The following is a 22,242-nucleotide window of genomic DNA, read 5'->3' as shown; positions in this document are numbered from 1 at the left end:
CCGTCCGCCTGCCCGGCTCACCCCACTGTTCAAGGAAACCCTCGCGCAGCACCCCAGCGAGGCTTTGGGTAGGCTGGCTTCCCCCGCACACTTTGGGGTGGTCTTGCCCTTCTCCCACCTCCTCTAGGAAGCCCTCCCGGTCCCTTTGGCCCTGCGATATATCCCATGCCGCTCTCTGCTGCCCAGCCAAAGGCCCCATGCCTTGGTTCCCAGGGCTAAAGCTGGATTCCTGGTGGCCTGTCCCAGGGAGGACCCATCTGCTGAAAGGCCAGCAGGTTGTGGTCCACTGATGGAACGGCTGCCCAAAGCCCTTCCCCTCCAAGCTGGCGGACCAGGGCCTCGGCCCCCACCACGGTGCCCTCACACCAGAGGAGGAGGCTCCAGCTCCTGCATGGCTGGAGCTTGGGCAGGCTGGCCGCCTGCGTCTTTGGCTCCCCGGGCCCTTTGGCACTGCAGGCTGGGGAGGAAGCAGGCGGGACCTGCCGTGGAGCCTCTTGGATTTCCCAGGCCCTGAACCTCTTTCTAATGGCTCTTTCTAAGAAACTCCTCAGAACCTTCTGCAAGAAGAGAAGGCCTGGGAGGAGTGGGCGGGGCCTCAATGGCGCAACAGCGTGGGTTTGGGGAAGCAGAGGGGCCTCTCGCCCCGTGTCACTCAGCTCGGCTGCCTAGAAATAAGTTTCCTGGGACCCTAAACTCTGGCTCTGGGCACAAGGTGTCCAAACCATGCCTCAGTGTGGCAGCTCCAGACACCACCTCTGAGGGCTCCTTCCTCCTGTGCCCCCTGCCTGGATCCCCAGCCGGAGTGGGTTCACTGGGCTGGAGCAGCCCGGCTGGGATTAGAGGAAGAGGAAAAGGTGACTTTAGCAGTGGGAGCCGGAGCGACCCCATGCACACATCCACCACGCCTCAACACGCGTGCTCGCCCTCCAGCGCCACAGGCTGGCCTTGGGGGCCAGTAGACACCGTGAGTTGGTCTGCGTGGAACTGCGCCCACACCAGCCTCAGACCTCAGTGCCTGGTGCTCCCTGGAGCCTGCCTGCCGGGTTGGGAGGCCTGTGAGGCCTTGGGGAAATCGAGGCATAGGCCCACAGCTTGGACAAGGGGGCTGGGCCCTTCGGGGAGTCCTAGTAGGCCAAGGGACACCCCAGGGAGGCGCCAGGGCTGGAGGCTGCTGGGCACTGGGACAGCGCTGGGGTGTGCTATGTGCTGTGTGAGCTGCGCTGTTTGGACTCTTAAGGCTCCAGCCTTGGAGCCTGGGGGACCGACACTGGCCCTGGTGAGCCTCGGAGTCCATCTTGCTCAGACAGTCTGTGATCTGCTGCCTCGCTCGTCTGTGGCTGGGCCGGCAAGGCCTCCTCGGCCTGGGCCCCTCCATACCTACTCTGTTGTCAAAGACCCACCGAGTGCCGCCTTCTTCAGGAAGCCAGGTTACTGGAGCCAGCAACATCTTCCTTGTCTAAGGCCTGGCGCTGACATGTGACCCTCGCTGTGGGACCTAGAGCCCTCCTCTCATTTTGTGGGTAAAGGGCACAGCTTCTAGCTCCCTGGTGAAGGAAAGCTGGGCGGGGGTCTCCTGGGGGCTGCAGAGGGTCCTCTATGGGACAGCAATGCGTGGGCAGCCGTGAAGGACCCCTCCCGTCTTGGGGCAGCTGTAGCAGGAGAGCCCAGTCGTGTCATGAAAACATAGTGAAGCGCCGTGTGGGGCTTTGCGACCAGGCCAGCAGCCTCTGTCCGTGGGCTGGGGCTGCTGTGGGGCCCTCGTCAGTGTCTGAGGCCTAGCTCAGTGGCATCCTGGAGCTGTGCCACTCTGGTCACCAGCCTGTGGCTCCGCAGGCCTCCCTTCCTACCTGCCTGAAGCCTCTGGAAGCCCTTGGGCTCCTGGCTCCCCCAAGCTGGCTCTGGCCTGGTGTTCTAAAACCCTGCCCTGCCCTTCCTCCTCCAGCTGAAGCCCAGGCTCCGCACCCGTCCCACCCTCTGCTGCAGGCAGGGCTGTGTCTACGGTGCCTGGCACCCCCTCCGCTTCCGACAGCCCGCAGTCCCCTGGTTGCTCAGAGAACATGGCCACGGCCTGTACCAGGGTTCCACACACACTCAGGCCTCAGTGAAGCAACGGGGTCCCCAGCCAGCTCAGCGGCGTCCCGGCATCCTCTCTGTCCCAGCCCCCTGCATTCCCTCAGTGCCCCCCAAGCCCAGTCCCTCGGTCCTGCTGCAAGCTGCTCACAGCAGGACAGGGAAACCTCAGCCTAACCCCAGATTCCAGCCTCTAGGCTGTCCGCGGGCTGCAGAGATAAAGCGAGGAGGTCTCCCCCGGCCCTGGCCCCGGCCAGCCCCCTGCAGTGGGCAGGCAAGGGAAAGGAGAGACCCCAGAGGCCTGTTTGCTGTCCCAGCTGGGCTCACTGCATGCCCCTTCCTCTGCCCCAGCCCTGGCCCCGGCAGTCTGAGGACACAGCTCTCTCCGCTCAGAGGCTGTTCCACGGGAGCCTGACTGCTCAGCCTGGGGGGAGGGAGGATTTCAATAGAGAGCTGCTCTTTTGGGAAGGGGAGGTGGCTCCCAACGCCCAGCTGCTCAGGGTGGGACCCAGGGTACCCCTGGAGAAGCTCGGGATATGTCCCCGACCCCCACAAAGCAGTCTGCACATCCATACCCCAGAACCCCAACTCCTCAGCCTGGCCTGGGGGCTCATCCTGACTCAAACCTCCCACCGACAGCTTCTCTGGAAGGGGCCTTGGTGACAGGGTGATTTCACCCCCTCCTTTTCTGAAGGGCAACCGAAGACCCCTACAATCCAGCCAGGAGGTGGGGCAGCTTCGCTGTGCTCCCCTCACCCACAGGACCCTCCACACCTCCCCCTGGGGACCCATCCTGCTCCTCAGGGCACCTTGCTGGTTGGGGGAACACACTGCGGCCGACCCCTCACCGCAGGCGGCTGTAGCCCGCGCCTCCGCCAGACCCAGCACCTGCAGCGCCCAGCAGCCCGGGTCCCTGTCTGCCCCACTTCAATCTGTCCTGTGAGGCCTGCCTCTGGCCTCGGGTTGCTCAGAAAGCCTTTCTGACCCATTGGGCCTGCCAGCCAGCTGCAGGTGGGAGGCCTGGAACCCTCCTAGGGCGCCCTGTGATGGAGGCCTGGAGTGCTGGAGCCTCGGCCCCAGCCGGGCTGGCAGGAAGGCGGTGGCTAGGCAGCATTCCTTCCTAGAGCTACTGTGAGCGGCAGAAGCGTCTGGCTGCCTGGGCTCCAAAGGGAGGGCCTCGGTTCATTCCAAAGGATGCTGTAGCCTGGGAGGCCTTGAAGAACCCTTCTCTCTGGGGTTCTGGCCTTGGGTACTCATGTGCTGAGGGGTGATACCTCAGGCTCTGTCTCCAGCTGGGCCAGGGGTAGCAACCTGGGGCCCCAACACTCATAGCAAGCGTGGGAGTCAGGGCCAGGGCTGGGGGCTGCTGGGTCCCAGGCTGTGGCTGGAGTTAGGGCCTCTGTGACCAGGCTGGGAACTCAGCATGAGGCCAGATTTGGGGCCCAGACGGCCGGATGCCCCTCTCCACCAAGCGATGGGTCTGGGTGAGCCTAGGATTCCAAGGACCCCATCATCTGGGATGAGGGTCTCCATGTGTTAGACAAGGGAAAGGAGGCAGGGGCTCAGGGCTCGGCAGCCCCTCCCTGCTGCCCGGGAGGCGAAATCAGATCTGGAAAGGCCCACCCTCCTCAGGCCCTGGGAATCCAGGGACAATGGCTGGAAGGAAGGGCCCAGCTTTGTGGGTAGCAGGAGGGGCCTGGGGTCGCTTCCCACCTGCACCCCACCCCAAACCCTACCTCAGTGGCCAAGCGGGTGTCATGCTGCCCACTGACCTCACGGGGGCGCAGGAGACAACAAAATTTCACCCAGTTCAAGGGAAGGTCCCTTTGTGGCTGGGCCTCTGGGCTGAGCCACTTAGTGGGGGGCTCAGCAGGGGCTCCCCATGAGCTACCCTGCCTGACCCCCACTTGCCTGCTGCCCTGAGCAATGTCCCCTAACCTTGCAGCTCCTCTGCCTCTGTCCTCCTCCCTGTCCCCCTCCCAAGGCCATTCTCCCTTCTCTCCTCTTCTCTTCTCGGCCTCCTGGGGCCTGAGAGAAAGAGCCCAGGCCCACCCCAGAACAGGCTGGGGCTGGAGGCTCCCTGGGGAGGTGCGGGTGGGAGGAAGGGGCCTGCAGCTGGGGCTGAGGGGCTGCAGGTCCCAGGCAGCTCTGGGAAGGGCTTGGGAGCCAGGTGTGGACCCTGCCCAGGAGCTTGGGGGAGGTGGCAGAGGGCCCCAAAGCTGGGCGGAGGCCCTGGATGGGAGTGGGCTGGGGAGAGGAGATGAAGAATGGAGGCACAGAGGGGCCGGGGACAGGCAGAGGGTTGGCAGGGGACAGGCAGAGGGTGGGCAGGGGACAGGGAGAGGGTGGGCAGGGGACAGGGAGAGGACGAGCCGGGGACAGGCAGAGGGTGGGCAGGGGACAGGCAGAGGGTGGGCAGGGGACAGGCAGTGGGCAGGCCAGGGACAGGCGGGTAGCTCAGGGACTTGGGTGGGGAATTCCAGGGACATTGAGGAGGTGGGACAGGGAGGGAGAGGGGAGGAGACCCAGCTTCAGGCAGCAGCAGTGAGGGGCATGCTGGGATCCTCACTGCCAGACCCAGACTCCCAGGGGTCAGCAGGGGTGCTCCTCTCAGAGGACCCACGGGAGTAGCCAGGAAGACAGACTCAGGGGCAGCTGCGGGAGGTGATCTCGGTCTGAGGCTCACGGTGCAGGGAGCAGAGACACAACCTTCCCCTGCAGGACTGGGGACCATGGTTACTGGGCAAAGGCAAGCCTACCAGAAGCTGGATGGGAAGGTGAATGGTCCCTCCTGACCCCCACCCCCACCCCCAGCTCTACCAAGGAGGCCCACGCCCAGGCCTGGCCAGCTCCCAGAGTCCAGGGCTGTCGGGGTGGGGGGCCGCTCACTCCCCCTCCGGGGCTTGTCAGAGGCAGCACACTTCCCGAGTTTCTAAGCAAATGTTCTTCCTCCCGGCCCTGGTCTGGCTCTGGGCCCAGAGGAGACATTCCTACAGGGGTCTTCCCAGCACACCCTGGAGGCTACAGAGCTGTGGTGGGTGGGGCAGCATGGGATGGGGGCTCCTTCCCTCTTCCAGCCTGGATGCTGGGATTCTGGGCAGAGAGAAACTCTGGCCAGGGGTGGCAGCTCGGGGGGTGGGGAGTGGGAGGGAGACTCAGCTGCCAGGACTCCAAACAAGCTGGGAAAGAGTTGAGCAGGGAACCCTCAGCACCTGAGAAGGGTGAGCAGCTGGCCCTTCTCCGGGCACTGGGGAGCCATGGAAGGCGGCACCGCAGGAGGTGGGGGGTCCCAGGTGGAGGAGCTTTAAGGGCCTGGGCCAGATAGGGTTCCCCGAGGGCTTGACCCACCGCAGCCGTATCTCACAGCCCCAGCAGACTGCCTCAACATTCCATTCTCCACTTCAACAGCTCCCTCCCTTCCCGAAAGGCCAGGCCTGCAGCAGACGACGTATGCCTGTAACTCAATGAGCCCCTCGACATGCATGCGGCGTTCCTCAGCTGCTGCTGCCGGACACCACCACCTGCAGGGAGGGCACAGCAGAGAGAAACTGAGGCTCAGAGGACCCCAGCTGGCCACTGCCAGGCCAGGCCCACGCTCAGGTCTCTGGGGCCTGAGGACACCTCCCGGTCCTACCCCCAGGGCGAGGAGCACACCTTGTTCCTCTCATGCTTGTCCTCTCCCAGGCCTCAGTTTCCCCATTTGTTCTCAGCTTCTGGTCAGCTGGGAGGTACCACGCTATGATCTTAGCACTGCGTGGAACTTAGAGTCCCCAAGAGGAGCACTCCTGTGGCAGAGGGGCAGCACGGAGGTCACAGGGAGGAGGGTCTTCCCTCAACCGCGTGGGTCCCTCGGGACCCCCAGCCTCTGCGTGTCACCCTTCGTTGGGAGGTAGATGGCTCAGGCCTGGTCCCAATGCAGCCCAGAGAGGTGGGGGGGCTTGCGTGCGAGGTCCCAGGCCTTGCCTCTGTGCCTCTCCCTGAGTAGGGGGCTCTCTGTTGTGTGGTGCTGCGGCCTGGGAGGGGGAGATGGATGGGCAGGGAAGCCCAGGGAGAGTGGGCAAAGGGGAAAGGCTCCAAGAGCCAGGAGCTGGGGACCTGTGGCAGGTCAGGGGACAGGCAGGGATCCGATGGATGTGGGTGAGCCAGCTTGGCGGCTTCCCTGCTGGCCATGAGGCCTGGGGACCAGGAGGGGGCCTTTTCGTGGAAAACGGATCAAAAGCTGGCTTATTGAATTTGCTTTTCTCTAACCTTTGCTTCCTGGCTTGTGCAACCGTCCTCCCGTGGCCTTCGCCTTTGCCTGGGGGTGATGGCCCCTACGTTCCCAGGGTGCAGGCACTGCCGGTGGTGGCAGCTCAGGGGGCGCTTGAGCCCTGGCTGTGCGGGGCTGTGGGGAGGAGGCTGCAGCACCGCCTGCCCTGTCAATCAGCCCAGCTTCCTTCCCAGCCCCAGGCCGGGCCAGGCGGGCGAGGGGCCTCGTGGATTTCTTTGCGGCCTTAGCTCCTTGGATCTGGGGCTGGGACTGGGCGGGCCATGTTTGTGGGCCGGGGTGGGGAATTGCGCCTGAGGTCAGAGCTAGGCGGGGCCACGCAGGTCTGTGAGTGTGGGGGGCGGTCTCAGGAGGGGCTGCGGGTCTGTGAGTGTGGGGGGAGGTCTCAGGAGGGGCTGGTGAGGGGCCTCCATTTCTTTGCTGACTGGAACCACTTCGGAGCCTTCTGAAACAGGCCAGTCTTCATCCTCCTCTGACAGGGTTTGGCTTGTGGAAACCACCCACAGGCTCTGGGAGCCACATATGGGGAGACCCGAGATAGGGGGAGGCCTGGGGGCAGCCAGGAGGCCCGTGGAGGAAGCGGCTGAGGTGTGAGGAAGGCCGGTTTGGAGCAAGTGGGACAGCAGAGATGGTTCTGGGTGAAGAGTGGGGCAGACAGGAGGCAGTCCCACTGCTCCTCAAGGCCAAGTGCACGGTCCTAAAGGACCTCCAGGAGAGGCCATTGCGGGATGAGGGCTTGGCCGGCCGGGCTGGCTGGAAGGTTCACGTGTGAGTCCACGCCCAGGCAGCTGCCAGAGAGTCCGGTAGTGGAAGGGCAGCCCAAGAAAGCCCCTGACACCCCATGGCTCCCGTGAAGGCTTCTAGAGGGAGGTGTGTGGCTCTGAGCCCTGTGTCCAGGCCTCGGGGATTCCTGGTGTCCAGCCCCCGAGGGGGTCAGCCTTGGAGAGGCCTGCCCTTCTCTTGGCATTCCTTGCCTTGCATGGCCTTGTTCTGGGGGCTCTCCTGGGTTTCAGAGCGCCCTGAGAAGATGGCATGTCAGCCCCTGTGAACAGATGGGGAAATGGAAGGCTGCCACAGACACGTGGACGTTCCTAGGACAGCATGTGACACAGAACAGGTGCTTTGGCCACAAAGGTAAAGAGCCTGTGAGAGCATTCAGCCCCCAAGACGTGCTCAGAAATACAAGTGAGACACCCAGCATGGAACCCAGAATGTGGGGTAAGTAAATCCCACAGCCTGACGTGTGCATGGCCTGATGTGTGCGGCAATGCTGCCACAGAGCCCAGCAGGCCGGGGGTGTGGTAAGGAGCTTAGCAGAGCATCTGTCGCAAGAGGTGCTAAATAATCAGTCTGAAGAGCCTGCGAGTATCTGGTTTTTGGTAGATGCTCACTAACATATATAAAGAAGGTAGTCTAGAGGTACAGTCTAAACCGTGCCTGGCATACTGCAGGTGCTCAATAATGAGCACACAGAGCTTAGTTGGAGTGAAGCCCATCAAAGCCCATAATGTAGGTAAAGCTGTCAGAAAGCCACATAGAGCCGTGCATGGTGGCAGCACACAGTAGGCACTCAATAACGTGTGTCCAGTGCCTGGCAGTGTTCAACCCCCAGCGGGCATGGAGCTGGCAGGCAAAACTGCTGGCATCCTGTCCACACCCAGAGGACAAATGTGACTTCCGACAAAAGCGGCCAGCACATGGCTTGGAGGGAGCAAGGCAGGAGAGTGCCACCACAGTGGGCACAGTCCAGAGCTGGGGTTCCGGGCAACACAGGAGCAGCTTCCATCACTGCATCTGTGCAACGTGTGCCGCACGTGTCCCCAGAGCAGTTGGCACAATGCATGGCCCATGGTGGGGGTGGGGAATGAAGCAGTGCCTGGCCCATGACAGGAGTTGTCAGAAGAGAAGGTAAGGCAGATGCCACTGGGTCTGCACGGAGCAGAGGGCACTAGCCACCCTCCAGACTCATTCTCCATTCTCCATACTCTGTACTCCATTCTCTAGCCTCCGTTCTCCACAGTCCACTCTCCATGCTCCATACTCCCACCTTCATTCTCCATACTTCATACACAACCTCCATTTTCCTTATTCCATTCTCCATGCTCCATACTCCTTTCTCCACAGTCCATTCTTCATTTTCTTTTCTTCATGCACCATACTCCATTCTCTATTTTCTCTTCTCTATAGTCCATTCTCCACAATTTTCCATTCTCCATACTCTGTAATCCAGAACTCATTCTCCTTTCTCCCTTTTTCAGACTTCATCCTCAAAACACCATTCTCTATTCTCCTTCCTCCACGCTTCATTCTCCATATTCCACTCTTCATACATTATTTTTCATTATTTATGCTCTGCACTTCGTTTGTCACTCTCGTTTCTTCATATCCCATGCTCCATTCTCTGTACTCATTCCCGTTCTCCATTTTTATCTTCCATTCTTCATTATTCACACTCCATATCCTCTTTCCATTCTCCACGCACCATTCTTTATTCTCCATACTCAACATTTCATTCCTCATTCTCCATACACCGTGCTCCTTCTCCACAATCCATACCGTGTATCAATTCTTTCTTCTCCACCTTCCAATCTTGTTCTCCTTTCTCCACATGTCATTCTCCACCACCATTCTCCATTTCCTATATCTAATTCTCAGGTCTCATTCTTCAAGCTCCATTCGCTGTTTTCCGTTGTGCACACTCCACTCTCCCTGCTGCAGGCTCCATGCTGCACCCTCCCTTTGAGTTCTCTGTTCTCCAAACATCATTCTCCATACTTCATTCCATTCCCCATACTTCATTCTTCACTATCAATACTCCATTCTCTAGTCTCCATTCTTAATTATCCATACTGTGTACCCCCAGAATCTATGCTCCATTCTCCATTTTTCACATTCCGTTCTCCAAACACCATTCTTCATGCTTTTTTCTCTCAGTAATCCATTCTCCATACTCCATTCTCAGTTCTTCATTCTCCATATTCCACACTCTGTTCTTCTTTCTCCATTTTCCCCTTCCTTCCTTCCTTCCCTCCCCTCCTCTTCCTCCTCCTCCTCTTCCTCCTCCTCCTCCTCTTCCTCCTCCTCCTCCTTCTCCTCCTCCTTCTTCCTCTTCTTCTTCTTTTTGTTTTTTTTTGAGGCAGAGTCTCCCTCTGTCTCCCAGACTGGAGAGCAGTGGCAAAGACTATTTGCAGTGGTTCAAACTATTCTTCCGCCTCAGCCTCCCAAGTGTCTGGGACTACAGGCATGCACCAATTTTTACATTTTTTTAATAGAGACAAGGTTTCACCATGTTGGCCAGGCTGGTCTCCAACTCCTGGCCTCAAATGATCCACCCGCCTCAGGCTCCCAAAGTGCTGGGATTACAGGCATAAGCCACCATGCCCAGCTCCTTCCTCCATTTCTACACTCCATTCTTCATTCTTAATGCTTCATTCCTCTTTCTCCATACACCATACTTCGTTTTCCAAATTTATTCCTTACACTTACATTCCACATGCTTCCTACTTCAGATCCCAGTTTCCGCTGCTTTTTCTCCATTCTCCACACTCCATGCTTCATTGTTCATACCCCTTTCCCCGGCCTCCATCTTCCATTTTCCACAGTCCACTCTCCATACCTCACACCGCATTCTCCGTTCTTCATTTTCCAGTCTCCATACTGCATTCTCCAAACTCCAAGTGCTGTTCACTGCTCTTCATTTTTCCATACTCCATGCTCCATCCTGAATTCTACGTTCTTTCGTCTTTACACTCCATTCTCTGTACACCTTCTGCTTTCTCCATTTTCTGTTCTCCACACTCCGTGTTTGTACTCTGCTGTCCATTCTGTGTTTTCCATGCTCCCTACTCCTTTCTACATACTCTGTAATTTACACTGCGTTTTCCATTCTCCTGTCTTTATAGCCCATCCACCATACACATTCTCTATTCTCCGTGCTCCGTTCTTCATTTTCCGTCTTCCACTCTCTTACCTCCGTATCCATACCTCTACTCCTTTCTCCTTTCTTCATTTTCATTCTCCATATGTTGTTCCTCATTCTGCACACTCCATCTGCTTGTTCACATTCCGTTCTTCGTACGCAGAGTTTTTATCCTCTATACACCGTTCTCCACGCACCAGTCCATTCTCCATTTTCCACACTCCATATCACACTCCATTCTCCGTTATTCTTTATGTTCCGTTCTCTCCACACACTATTCCTTATTCTCCATTTGTATAGTCCACTCTCCATTTTCCTTCCTTCCTCCTTCATAATCCAGGCTCCACATACCGTTCTCCATTTTTCTGTTCTGTGTACTCTAAACATTGTACTGAATACCTCGCTCTTCATTCTGTCTTCACCGTAATCGATTCTCCACACGCCCTTCTTCATTCTCCACACTTGAAGCTTGTTCTTTCTTTCCCGGTACTCTATTCCTTGTACCACTCTCCATTTTCATTCTCAATTTTTCATTCTCCTCTCTCTCTCTCTCTCTCACTTTCTTTGAGACAGAGTCTTGCTCTGTCACTGAGGCTGGAGTGCAGTGATGTGATCTTAGCTCATTTCAACCTTGACCTCCTGGGTTCAAGCAATTTTCCTGCCTCAGCCTACTGAGTAGCTGGGATTACAGGTACATGCCACCATGCCTGGCTAATTTTTGTATTTTCAGTAGAGACGGGGTGTATTAGTCAGGCTTCTCTAGAGGGACAGAACTAATGGAATATATATATATATATTTCATATATATATTCCATACATATATATTCCATATATATATATTCTGTACATATATATATTCTGTATATATATATTCCTATATATATATATATATATTCCACAATAGGCCATCTGCAGGCTGAGGAACAAGGAGAGCCAGTCTGAGTTCCAAAACTGAAGAACTTTGAGTCCAGTGTTCAAGGCAGGAAGCATCCAGCACATGAGAAAGACACAGGCTGGGAGGCTGGGCCCATCTCTCTTTTCACATTTTCTGCCTGCTCATATCCTAGCTGTGCTGGCGCTGATTCGATTACACCCACCCAGATTGAGGGTGGCTCTGCCTTTCCCAGCCACCGACTCAAATGTGAATCTCCTTTGGCAGCACCCCCAGGGACACACCCAGGATCAATACACTGTATCCTTCAACCCAATCAAGCTGACACTCAGTATTAACAATCACACGGGGTTTCACCATATTGGCCAGGATGATCTTGAACTCCTGACCTCAAGCGATCCTCCCATCTCAGCCTCCCAAAGTGCTGGAATTACAGGCATGAGACACCACGCTCGGCCTCCATTCTCCCTTCTCTACACAACATTCCTCATTCTTTTTTCTCCATTCTCCACTTTTCCTTCTCTGTACTTCATTCTCCATTCCGAATGCTTCATTCCGCATATGCCCTTCTTAATTCCCCTCTCTCCACACTCCATTCTTCATACTCCACACTCCAGAATTTATTCTCCATTCCCTGTGTTTGTTCTTCATTTGTTAAACAGTATTGTCCTCCTCTTTTACAAACTCTCCATGCTCCACCTCAGGTCACCGTTCTTAATTTTGCGCTCTCCATACTTCACTTTCTTCTCCTTCTTTCTCCGTCCTCCACTTTCCATACACAGTTCTCCGTTTTTCATAAGCCATTCTCCACTCTCCGTTTCTAGAATCTAGTCTCCGTTCTTCATCATCCGTACTACATTCTTCATTCTTATTTTTCCATTCACCATATGTAATTCTTCGTTCTTTATTAACCACGCTTCATTCTGCATTGTTCATTTTCCACACTTTATTTCCCATGCATCATGCCCCATATGCCATTCTCCCTTCATACTTTATACCTCACTATCCATTCTCTATTCTTCATCCACACTGCACTCTCCATTCTCCATACATTTTCCTTCCCTTCCTTCCTTCCTCCCTCCTTCCCTCCCTCTCTCTCTCTTTCTCTCTTTCTTTCTTATGATGGAGTCTTGCTCTGTCACCCAGACTGGAGTTCAGTGGCACGATCTCAGCTCACTGCAACCTCTGCCTCCTGGGTTCAAGCGATTCTCCTGCCTCAGCCTCCCAAATAGCTGGGATTACAGGCGCCTGCCACCATGCCCAGCTAAGTTTTGTGTTTTTAGTAGAGGCAGGGTTTCACTGTGTTGGCCAGGTTGATCTCGAACTCCTGACCTCGTGATTCGCCCACGTCGGCCTCCCAAAGTGCTGGGGTTACAAGTGCTAGCCACTGCGCCCGGCCCTTGTGTTTTCTATTCTCCATTGTTCATTTTCTGTTGTTCATTCTTCATACTCTACACTCCATTGACCACACGGTTCTCTATTCTTCATACTGATTTCTCCACACATCATACTCCTAACTGCGTTTTATGATCTTCTTTCCACGCCCCCTTCTCTTGCCACTCTCCTGCATTCTCCATTTTTCATTCTCCGTTCTTCTTTCTCTCTTCTCCCTTCTTCAGGCATCGTTCTCCAGCCTCCACTTCCATTCTCTGTACTCCATGCCTCACGCCTCATACTTCATTCTTTTCCCTCCGTTCTCTGCTCTCCACACTCCATAATGCACACTGTATTCTCCTTCGTCCGTACTCCATTCTCTGTACCCCATTACGCAATCTCCATTTGTCTTTCTTTATATGTTAACAACACTCGATAGTCCATATTCTGCACTCCCTTCATTCTCCTTTCTCCATCCTCCACGTACCATACCCCGTTCTTTATACTCCATTTATCATACTCCAGACTCTTTTCCCTTCTTCATTCTCCATTTTCCACTCCCCTTTCTCCACGCCTCATTCTTTCGCAATGTTCTCCAGTCTCCATTGTCCATGTGTAATCTTTCCCTCTCCTTTCTCCATCCTCAGTTCTCCACGTGCCACGAGTCGCTCTTCACATGGCGCTCCTCCTTCTCCTTTCACGTACTGCGTCCTCTATACATGATACTCGCCTATTTTCCGTGCTCCTTAGTCCATTCTTCACGCACCATTTTTGATTCTCTCTGCTGTGGTCTTCATTCTTCATACTTCCTCTCCAACCTCCGTATTTTCTACTTGTTACTCCAGCCTACCATCTCCACATTCCACTTGCACACACTGTCCTCAATTCCCCAAGCTTCACGCTTCACCCTCCTTCCTCCATACTCCATTCATGACACATCATTCTCCATTTTTCATTCTGCATGTTTCATACTGAATTCTCCAATCTCAATTTATCCTTTCTCCACACTCCACACTCCATTCTCCACATACCATTATTTATCCTTAATTTTCCAATCTTTATGCTCAGTTCCTCAGGCCTCATATTTATTCTCTTTCCTATTTCTTCATATTCTATTCGCCGTATACCATTCATTATTCATATTCCGTAATTCATACGCGATTTTCCTTTGTCCATAGACTTTTCCTCATACACCATTGACCATTCTTCATACTCCATATTCTATTCCTTTTATCCATAGTCCATTCTTCAAAGAGCATTGTCTATTCTCCATTCTGCACACTTGACTCTCCACTCTTCATCCCTTCCTCCACACCTCGGCTCTCACACACCAAGCTTCAGTACTTCACTCTCCACTCTTCATGCCTTCCTCCACACCTCAGCTCTCACACACCACGCTTCAGTACTTCACTCTCCATTCTTCACCCCTTCCTCAACACCTAGGCTTTCACACACCAAGCTTCAGTACTTCCCTCTCCTTCTCCACACCTTCTTCCAAACCTCGGCTCTCACACACCACGCTTCAGTACTTCTCTCTCCACCCTTCATCCCTTCCTCCACACCTCGGCTTTCACACACCACGCTTCAGTACTTCACTCTCCATTCTTCATCCCTTCCTCCACACCTCGGCTCTCACACACCACGCTTCAGTACTTCTCTCTCCACTCTTCATCCCTTCCTCCACACCTCGGCTCTCACACACCACGCTTCAGTACTTCTCTCTCCAATTTTCATGCCTTCCTCCACACCTAGGATTTCACACATCAAGCTTCACTACTTCACTCTCCACTCTTCATCCCTTCCCCCACACCTCGGCTCTCACACACCAAGCTTCAGTACTTCACTCTCCACTCTTCAACCCTTCCTCCACACCTCGGCTTTCACACACCACGCTTCAGTACTTCACTCTCCATTCTTCATCCCTTCCTCCACACCTCGGCTCTCACACACCACGCTTCAGTACTTCTCTCTCCACTCTTCATCCCTTCCTCCACACCTCGGCTCTCACACACCACGCTTCAGTACTTCTCTCTCCAATTTTCATGCCTTCCTCCACACCTAGGATTTCACACATCAAGCTTCAGTACTTCACTCTCCACTCTTCATCCCTTCCTCCACACCTCGGCTCTCACACATCAAGCTTCACTACTTCACTCTCCACTCTTCATCCCTTCCTCCACACCTCGGCTCTCACACACCACGCTTCAGTACTTCACTCTCCACTCTTCATCCCTTTCTCCACACCTCGGCTCTCACACACCACGCTTCAGTACTTCACTCTCCTTCTCCACCCCTTCCTCCACACCTTGGCTCTCACACACCACGCTTCAGTACTTCACTCTCCACTCTTCAACCCTTTCTCCACACCTCGGCTCTCACACACCACGCTTCAGTACTTCACTCTCCACTCTTCAACCCTTCCTCCACACCTCGGCTCTCACACACCAAGCTTCAGTACTTCACTCTCCATTCTTCATCTCCATACTGTGGTCTACATACTGCGTATTTTATTCTTTGTTTTTATACTCAATCTTCACACCCCATGTTCTTTCTTCCTCTCACTCTACTTCGTTCTCATAAAACATTTTCCATTCTCCTGATTCCATTCCACCTACTCCTTACTTCACACCGAGTTCATCTCTCTTCGTACTTCATTCACCGTACACCAACTCCACTCACCATTCTCCATACTCACTTCTTCATTCTCCATTCTCCATATGCCATTCTTCAGTCTCCAATTTTCACCTTCCCTTCTTCTGTATCACATTCTTTATATTCCATATTTCATTTACTATTTCTAGTTCATACTTTTTTCTATAATTCAGTCCCTGTACTCCAGTCTCTTTTTATACTCAGCCCCTGTACTCCAGTCCCTTTTTATAATCAGCCCCGCTACTCCAGTCTCTTTTTATAATCAGTCCCTGTACTCCAGTCCCTTTTTATACTCAGTCCCTGTACTCCAGTCCCTTTTTATACTCAGCCCCTGTACTCCAGTCCCTTTTTATACTCAGTCCCTGTACTCCAGTCCCTTTATATACTCAGCCCCGGCACTCCAGTCCCTTTATATACTCAGTCCCTGTACGCTAGTCCCTTTTTATAATCAGCCCCTGTACTCCAGTCCCTTTCTATACTGAGTCCCTGTACTCCAGTCCCTTTTTATACTCAGTGCCTGCACTCCAGTCCCTTTATATACTCAGTCCCGGTACCCCAGTCCCTTTTGTACTCAGTACCTGTACTCCTGTCCCTTTTTATACTCAGTCCCTGTACTCCAGTCCGTTTTTATACTCAGTCCCTGTACTCCAGTCCCTTTATATACTCAGCCCCTGTAATCCAGTCCCTTTTTATGCTCAGTCCCTGCACTCCAGTCCCTTTATGTACTCAGTCCCTGTACACTAGTCCCTTTTTATACTCAGCCCCTGCACTCCAGTCCCTTTTTATGCTCAGTCCCTGTACTCCAGTCCCTTTTTATAATCAGCCCCTGTATTCCAGTTCCTTTTTATACTCAGTCCCTGTGCTCCAGTACTTTTTTAAACTCAGTTCCTATACTCCAGTCTTTTTTATACTCAGTCCCTGTACTCCAGTCACTTTTTATACTCAGTCCCTGTACTCCAGTCCCTTTTTATAATCAGCCCCTGTACTCCAGTCCTTTTTTATACTCAGTCCCTGTACTCCAGTCCCTTTTTATACTCAGTCCCTGTACTCCAGACCCTTTTTATACTCAGTCCCTGCACTCCGGTCCCTTTTTATACTCAGCCTCTGCACTCCAGTCCCTTTATATGCTCAATCCCTGTACTCCAGTCCCTTTTTATAATCAGCCCCTGTGCTCCAGTCCCTTTTTATACTCAGTCCATGCACTCCAGTCCCTTTTTATACTCAGTGTCTGCACTCCAGTCCCTTTTTATACTCAGTCCCTGCACTCCAGTCCCTTTATATACTCAGTTCCTGTACTCCAGTCCCTTTTTATGCTCAGTCCCTGTACTCCAGTCCCTTTTTATAATCAGCCCCTGTATTCCAGTCCCTTTTTATACTCAGTCCCTGTGCTCCAGTACTTTTTTAAACTCAGTTCCTATACTCCAGTCTTTTTTATACTCAGTCCCTGTACTCCAGTCACTTTTTATACTCAGTCCCTGTACTCCAGTCCCTTTTTATAATCAGCCCCTGTACTCCAGTCCTTTTTTATACTCAGTCCCTGTACTCCAGTCCCTTTTTATACTCAGTCCCTGTACTCCAGACCCTTTTTATACTCAGTCCCTGCACTCCGGTCCCTTTTTATACTCAGCCTCTGCACTCCAGTCCCTTTTTATACTCAGTCCCTGTACTCCAGTCCCTTTTTATAATCAGCCCCTGTGCTCCAGTCCCTTTTTATACTCAGTCCATGCACTCCAGTCCCTTTTTATACTCAGTGTCTGCACTCCAGTCCCTTTTTATACTCAGTCCCTGTGCTCCAATCGCTTTTTATACTCAGTCCTGTACTCCAGTCCCTTTTTATAATCAGCCCCTGTATTCCAGTCCCTTTTTATACTCAGTCCCTGTACTCCAGTCCGTTTTTATACTCAACCCCTGCACTCCAGTCCCTTTTTATACTCAGTTCCTGTACTCCAGTCCGTTTTTATACTCAGTTCCTGTACTCCAGTCCCTTTTTATACTCAGTCCCTGTACTCCAGTCCCTTTATATGCTCAATCCCTGTACTCTAGTCCCTTTTTATACTCAGCCCCTGTACTCCAGTCCCTTTTTATACTCAGCCCCTGCACTTCAGTTCCTTTTTATACTCAGACCCTGCAGTCCAGTCCCTTTTTATACTCAGTCCCTGTACTCCAGTCCCTTTTTATCCTCAGTACCTGTACTCCAGTCCCTTTTTATAATCAGCCCCTGTACTCCAGTCCCTTTTTATACTCAGTCCATGCACTCCAGTCCCTTTTTATACTCAGTGTCTGCACTCCAGTCCCTTTTTATGCTCAGTCCCTGTACTCCAATCGCTTTTTATACTCAGTCCTGTACTCCAGTCCCTTTTTATACTCAGTCCCTTTTTATAATCAGCCCCTGTGCTCCAGTCCCTTTTTATACTCAGCCCCTGCGCTCTAGTCCCTTTTTATACTCAGTCACTGTACTCCTGTCCCTTTTTATACTCAGTCCCTTTTTATAATCAACCCCTGTGCTCCAGTCCCTTTTTATACTCAGCCCCTGCGCTCCAGTCCCTTTTTATACTCAGTCACTGTACTCCAGTCCCTTTTTATACTCAGTCCCTTTTTATAATCAGCCCCTGTGCTCCAGTCCCTTTTTATACTCAGCCCCTGCGCTCCAGTCCCTTTTTATACTCAGTCACTGTACTCCTGTCCCTTTTTATACTCAGTCCCTGTACTGCAGTCCTTTTATATATTCAGTCCCTTTTTATAGTCAGCCCATGTACTCCAGTCCCTTTTTATAATTAGTCTCTGTACTCCAGTCCCTTTTTATACTCAGTCCCTGTACTCCAGTCCCTTTTTATAATCAGCCCCTGTATTCCAGTCCCTTTTTATAATCAGTCCCTGTACTCCAGTACTTTTTTATACTCAGTCCCTGTACTGCAGTCCCTTTTTATACTCAGCCCCTGTACTCCAGTCCCTTTTCATACTCAGTCCCTGTACTCCAGTCCCTTTTTATACTCAGTCCCTGTACTCCAGTCCCTTTTTATAATCAGCCCCTGTGCTCCAGTCCCTTTTTATACTCAGTCCCTGTACTCCAGTCTCTTTTTGTACTCAGTCCCTGCACTCCAGTCCCTTTATATACTCAGTTCCTGTACTCCAGTCCCTTTTTATACTCAGTCCCTGTACTCCAGTCCGTTTTTATACTCAGTCCCTGTACTCCAGTCCCTTAATATACTCAGCCCCTGTACTCCAGTCCCTTTTTATGCTCAGTCCCTGCACTCCAGTCCCTTTATATACTCAGTCCCTGTACACTAGTCCCTTTTTATAATCAGCCCCTGTATTCCAGTCCCTTTCTATGCTGAGTCCCTGTACTCCAGTCCCTTTTTATAATCAGCCCCTGTACTCGAGTCCCTTTTTATACTCAGTCCCCGTACTGCAGTCCCTTTATATGCTCAGTTCCTGTACTCCAGTCCCTTTTTATAATCAGCCCCTGTACTCCAGTCCCTTTTCATACTCAGTCCCTGTACTCCAGTCCCTTTTCATACTCAGTTCCTGTACTCCAGTCCCTTTTCATACTCAGTCCCTGTACTCCAGTCCCTTTTTATAATCAGCCCCTGTACTCCAGTCCCTTTTCATACTCAGTCCCTGTACTCCAGTCCCTTTTTATACTCAGTCCCTGTACTCCAGTCCCTTTTTATACTCAGTCCCTGTACTCCAGTCCCTTTTTATACTCAGTCCCTCTACTCCAGTCCCTTTTTATACTCAGTCCCTGTACTCCAGTCCCTTTTTATAATCAGCCCCTGTACTCCAGTCCCTTTTCATACTCAGTCCCTGTACTCCAGTCCCTTTTTATACTCAGTCCCTCTACTCCAGTCCCTTTTTATACTCAGTCCCTGTACTCCAGTCCCTTTTTATAATCAGCCCCTGTACTCCAGTCCCTTTTCATACTCAGTCCCTGTACTCCAGTCCCTTTTTATACTCAGTCCCTCTACTCCAGTCCCTTTTTATACTCAGTCCCTGTACTCCAGTCCCTTTTTATACTCAGTCCCTCTACTCCAGTCCCTTTTTATACTCAGTCCCTGCACTCCAGTCCCTTTTTACATTCCGTTCTCAATTCTCCATGCATCGTTCTCCATACTCCATCCTTCTTTCTCCACAGTCATTCTGACTACTCCACTCTGTCTACTCCTCTCTCCTCTCATTATGCTCCATTTTTCATATTTTACTGTTTCCTGCTTTCTCCATACTGTTTTCTGTCTACGTGATTTTGATGCTCCATTTTCCATGAGTGTGAAGATTGTCATTCTTCATACTTTTTCTCTGTACACCATAGTTCATTCTGCATTTTCCATTCCCCATACTCCATTCTCCAAGCTTTATTTTTTATATTATTTCCTCTGTCCTCCTTTTATCATGCTCCATTCTCTATCCTCCATTTTGTGTGTATATTCCGTTCTCCGCACGCCATTGTTCATTCTTTGTTTCTCGGTCTCCATACAGTTTTCCATACTCTATACCCATAATTCAATCCTCATGCTTCTTTCTCCATAGTTTATCCTGTATATACCGTTCTTCATTCTCCATTCTTTATACCCCGAACTCCATTCTTTTCTCTCTCTATTTTATTTCCCATGTACCCTCCCTCATTCCCCATTTTTCGTTTTTCTTTCTTTATTCTTTACTGGTATACACTATTCTCCATTCTCTTTTCTCCATACTGCATTTTCGCCTTTTGTCCCATACTTCATTATCTCTGCATCATTCTCTCCTTTTTATTTTGCATTCTCCATTTGTTCTTCAAACACCCTTCTTTATTCTTCACTCTGCACTTTCTTTTCTCCATTCTCCATTCTCTATTCCTCGTACAGTATTCTTCAGTCCTCATTTCACATTCTCCTGCTCTCTTCTCCGTATTCTCTCCTCTCAGTATTTTCCCGTCTACACAGTGTTCTCCATTAGTTATTTTCCACTCCTCATACTACACAAACCACACTCTTTTCTTCTTTCTCCATGCTCCCATCTCCTTACAGCATGCTCCATTCTTCATTTTTGTCCCCGATTCTTTGTCCTCCAAACCTGCTTCTTTATCCCTCATTCTCTTTTATTTATTTATTTATTTATTTATTTATTTATTTTTATTTTTTTTTATTTTTTTTTATCCCTCATTCTCTCTAGTCTTTGTCCATACTCCATTTTCTATACTTCATTCTCCTTTCTTTGTACTTTATTCTTTATATACCATTCCACATTTTTCAGCTTCATCCTCATTCTCCATACTCCATACTTTGTTTTTCATTCTTTACACTCATTCTCCACACTCCAGTTTCTGTTCTGCTCCAACTTTACACCATTTTTTCATACATCATTCTCCTTTCTCCTTTTTCCACACTTCTTTCTTCATACACCATTCTTCATTCTTCATACTACATACGCTGCTCTTTTTTCTCCATAGCCTATTCTTTATATAGCATCGTCTAGTCTCCATCCTCCTTACTCCATTCTTTAGTCTCTATTCCCGCTTCTCCATACTTTGGTATCTATACACCATTCTCTGTTCTCCACATTCACTTCTCTATACTCCATACTCAACACTGCACACTCTATTCTCCTTACTTTATTCTCCATACACAGTTCTTTTCTATTCTCTATACTCTGGTTTTCATACTCTATTATCAATTCTTCATTCTAATTGTCCTTTCTCCAGACATCGTTCTTTATTCACTATCCCCATTTCTTCATTCTCCTTTCTCACACTCCATTTTCCATTCCCAATACTTTATTATCCATGCTTCATACTTCATTCTCCATCCAACATGCTCCATTCTCTATTATTCACAATCCACTCATCATACTCTATACTTCATACACCATTCGCAATTTTTAATGTATATTGTGTTGCCCACACACCATTTTTTTTTCTCCATGCTTCATACTGTAGTCCTCATTCTGCATGGTCTGTACTGCATTATCCATGCTCAATACTTCATGCTTCTTTCTCCATATTCTCTTCTTCATGTTTCATGCTCCACGTTCTAAACTCATTCTCCATTTTGCACACAATGTACTTTATACTTCATTCTCGGTCTTATTTCTTCATAACCCATTCTCCACAGACCATTGTTCATTCTTCATTCTCCTTACTTCATTGTCTGTACACTGTTGTCCATTCTCCATGTTCATACTTCCTCATTTTCCATACATCGCTCTCCATTTTTCATTCTCCCTACTCTATTCTCCACCCTCCCTTCTCCATCTTTTTCCTCCATATTCCATTCTCCATATGACATTCTTCATATTTTATGCCTCATTCTTCATTCTCTTTTCTTTCTTTCTTTCTTTTTCTTTTTGAGACAAAGTCTTGCTTTGTCTCCCAGGCTGGAATGCAGTGGCACATCTCAGCTCACTACAACCTCTGCCTCCCAGGTTCAAGTGATTCTCCTGCCTCAGCCTCCTGAGTAGCTGGGATTACAGGTGCCCGCCACCATGCCTGGCTAATTTTTGTATTTTTAGTACAGGCAGGGTTTCATCATGTTGGTCATGCTGGTCTCAAACTCCTGATGTCAAGCCATCCACCCACCTTGGCCTCCCAAAGTGCTGGGATTAAAGGTGTGAGCCCCTTGCCCAGCCCATTCTCATTTTGTATGCATTACACCCCATTCTTCCTTTTACATTATTCATACTCAATTCCCTATACTCTGTATTTTATACTTTATTCTCATTCTCATTTCTTCTTACTCCATTCTCCATTCTTCATTCTACATACTCTACTCTCCATCTCTGTTTTCCATGCAGCATTGTCTAATCTTTATTCTTTACGTTTCATTCTCCATACTCCATATTTTATATACTGTTTCTTACTCGCATTTTCTGTACCTTGTCTTTCTCCCTTCATTATTCTTCACACACCATTGTAAATTCTCCGTGCTTCATGCTATATTCTTCGTTATTCTTTCTCCATTCTTTGTTCTCTATACGCCATTTTTCATTCCCTATACTCTATTCTTTCGCTCCTTCCTTCATTTGTCATTCTCCACACATTACACTCCAATCTGTTCTCTCCACATTCTATTCTCTATAAACCATTCGTATTCCATC

The sequence above is a fragment of the Aotus nancymaae genome, unplaced genomic scaffold, assembly GCF_030222135.1.
Source record: "Aotus nancymaae isolate 86718 unplaced genomic scaffold, 86718_ANA_hifiasm-v0.15.2.pri h1tg000106l, whole genome shotgun sequence".
NCBI lineage: Eukaryota > Metazoa > Chordata > Mammalia > Primates > Aotidae > Aotus > Aotus nancymaae.
The sequence above is the reverse complement of the archived record's forward strand: the minus strand, read 5'-3'. Positions refer to the sequence as shown.